Below are 3611 nucleotides of genomic sequence, written 5' to 3' on the forward strand. Positions count from 1 at the left end.
TCCCCCGTCCGTTCCGCCAGTCAGCGCTGGAGGATCGGAGCGGGGAGGGGGGAATCCCTGCAGGGAGCCGTGACTGACAGTTACAGCTCTCTGCACTGTGATAGATTGAGAAGTGAGCAAGTGACGGTATGTGTTCGCTCACTTCCCAAACTATTGAGCCAACGTGTGACAGTCTCATTGTCACCGGTCGGCTCAGATTATGAGGCTGAGTGAAAATCACCCGCCTCATAATTCTCCTTTAATACACACAGCCATGTGTCCTGCTCCAAACACTCCTCACATACACAGACTGACTGGCTTCCTGTTCCTTTTTAGCACACCCTCTGGCTGGCGGGTTAACCCTTTCATCACCAGAACTGGCTGTAGTCAGGGATGGAGGTTCTGTCCCACCCAAAAATCTCTTTGAGCCTCCGGATTCCGGGACCCATGTATAATTAACAACTCTGGGAAGACTGCCTAGCAGTTTCCCTTACAAGTCCGACCCGGAACCCCCTCACCCTGCTTGGCGAGAACCCTGAATACATGGTGACCTTAACGGGACCACCACCTAAACAAGGGAGGGATATACCGTCCATGCAGGACCCATTCCCGGCATCCTGTATAGGTGACAACTGCCCCCTAGTTGCTCTCCAGCATGGTCACCCTGTCACATGTGCATAGCCATGGTAATCACTGTCACTATCAGCAATGATGGGCAGCTGACACTGAAGCGAGGGAGTGTAGACAAGAGATGGCAGAAAGAGCCTGAAGAGAATTAGCAGCACTGACATGAAAAAAAAAAAAATCTGCAAAAGGTTAAAACAGTAACTTATAAATCAATGACAATTACAGCGGAAATATTTATTTACAGTATTTCCTAATGGATAAAAGTTCTTATATGATAGTACGAAGCAGAAGGATAATGCACTTGGTAACCTCATTCCTAAATTACCTTACTAATATGCTATTGTTACCGCACCATCTGACCAATACACTGCGAGGGAACACAACTGCTGATAATACTGGTGACTTTTTAAAATGCCACGGCACCGGTGAACTTTTCCAATGAACATACAATTCCACTGGAAGAGATAATATTTAAAATGGAACCTTTACAGCTTTTAAATAATTGCACCTAGTGTGACTGTAGTCTAAAGGTAGCACAACTTCATAATGGCTGAATAATCACATACACAAGATTTAAAGCCCTGGACGATGGGCCGGTGCAGACCTAGGCGACTCCTGACCGTGCCGCAATCATGCGCGATTCCGTGCGGTCACAGAGTCGCCCAGCACAGACGATCACGCTGTGGGTGAAAGCATGCCCTCATTGTCCCTGTAAAAAGTCCCCTGTATCTCAGTTCCCTGAGTGATATTTGGGCAGTACAGGGACAATGAGGGTATGCTAGGGCTTGTAGTTCAATTACGACAAGTCCCAGCATGCTCTCATTGTACCTGTACACCCCCACATTCGACCTGGGGGGGCGCAAAATTTTGTTCTGCCCCGGGCGCCCATTACTCAGGTTACGCCACTGAATGGCACCCCAGTGGCGCCGGGCAGATCGCACGATTTCCCCCTGTGATTCCGCCCTTGCATCCGAACTAGGGTTGCCACCTGTCCAGAATTCACCTGGACAGTCCGGGTTTTGAATGCTGTGTCCGGGTTTCATGGCAGCTGAAACCCAGACACTTGATGTCAGACAGACAGGGGCAACCAAAATTAGGATAGGGGCTACTGGCCCCCCACTGAAAATAGTCTTGACTGTGGTATTTACATATGAATGGGTGGCGCTATTTACATTTGAACAAGCCGCGACTCATTCTCCGAAAAACATTTCCATGCATCGCTAGTGTGTTCGGGTTTCGCTGGAAGAAAAGGTGGCAACCCTAATCCGAACACGATCGTGGCTAAAACAGCCGCGCGTTGTGTATCACAAAAAAAAGGTACATGAAATGAATGGGAATGCGTGGCAATCGCTGTCCGCATTTGTGCAGGGCCGCACAATCCTGGATCGCTCAGGTCTGCACCGGGCCTGAAATGAACCTGTGCTTTGCCCATGCAGCAGGTGATGTCATTGCTGACCTCGGAAATACTAGTCACCCGGCTGTCATGTTGACCCTATGGCTTCATAACTTACTCTACATGTATGTAGATAAGGACTGCTGCACCGGGTTACATGTTCTGGGTTAGTGACTCTGAAGCCAATGGCTCAGCATGATGGCACGGCAGAATTTTCAGGGTGACAGAGCGGTCAGCAGTGTCATCCTCCATGTTTCTCACTCTCAGTACAGATTGTTATGTTTTACCTGCAATGATCAGCCTTGTAAACTGGTTGCTTCTCAGTGTTCCTTGTGCGGTGGAGACAGAGCAGCAATAACTCCGATGATCATTTGTATGAACTTCATGAATACGCAGAGAGATGTCCTGAGGGAAATTGACCAGAGACCACCGGCTGTTCTGTTGTGGGTTGTTTGATTCCAGTAGGAGTGTATGAGTACATTTATTAGATTCTCTGTCTGCATAATGCCAGCTGACGTATGTAATATCCGAGGCGTCCTTGGAGTGATAACACAGAATGGTGACCTCTTCACCTGTAACAGCCATCAGTTCATCCAACTGAGTGACATATTCTGTATGTAAGCAAAGGAAAATGGGTTAGAGGGGGTAAGAAAGGGAAAAAGGGTGGAATCAACGAAAATAGAAAGGGAGGAGAGATAGAAGGGAGAAGAGAGAGAGAGAAAAAAAGAAAGTGAGGAAGGAAAGGAAGGAAGGAAGGAAGGAAAAAAAGAAGAGAAGGTAGGAAGGACATGAAAAAGGAAGCAAGGAAAAAGGAAGGAAGAGAGAGAGAGGAGGAAGTAAAGAAAGGAAGGGGGAGAATGGGAGAGAGAGAGAGAGAGAGGAAGAAAGGAAGGAAGGACATAAAAAAGGAAGGAAAAAAGGAAGGAAGGGAGGGAGAGAGAGAGGAGGAAGTAAAGAAAGGAAGGAAGGAAGAAAGAAAGGGAGGGGAGAGAGGGGGAGAGGGGGGGAGTGAGAGAAAGAGTGGAAGGAAGTAAGGAAAGAAAAAAAGTAAGGAAGAAAGGAGGGGAGAGAGAGAGAGGGAAGGAAGGACGGAAGTAAAAAACAAAGAAGGAAAGAAAAAAGAAGGAAGGAAAATATACAGATACATTGGAAAAGGGAGGAAGGAAGATAGAAATGTCCAAACCAATCCTTATCAAATTTTCTATAAAAAGCCTATTGTTTACAGAGCTCAGCAGCGCTAGCTGAAATGTTCACACACAAATGATTGAAACCAGTGACTCCTTCCCTTCCTGCCTGCACTGTTAACGTGTATTTCCACTTTTGCAGTCAAATTTGAGAAAACCCCTCTGTATCAGGAACGTGCGGTCAGGGGAGGCAGGTGGGGCAGAGCCTCACCTAGTATTATGGAGGAAAAAGCTGTCAGCTTCAAGTCTGCAGCTGATAGCTTTTCCTCCATTCTGATTGGCTCTGAATGGAGGCTCCTCCCTGTCTCCTCTCTTCTCTCTCCTTCCTCAACACAGCTTGGTTACTAAGTTGGGGGTGGAGGCACGCTGGGGGCGGGGTATGGGTGGGACAGAGGCAGGCTGGGAGCGGCATATGGGTGGGGCGTAGG

This window comes from Nanorana parkeri, unplaced genomic scaffold, assembly GCF_000935625.1.
Source record: "Nanorana parkeri isolate BGI_ZX_2015 unplaced genomic scaffold, ASM93562v1 scaffold491, whole genome shotgun sequence".
NCBI lineage: Eukaryota > Metazoa > Chordata > Amphibia > Anura > Dicroglossidae > Nanorana > Nanorana parkeri.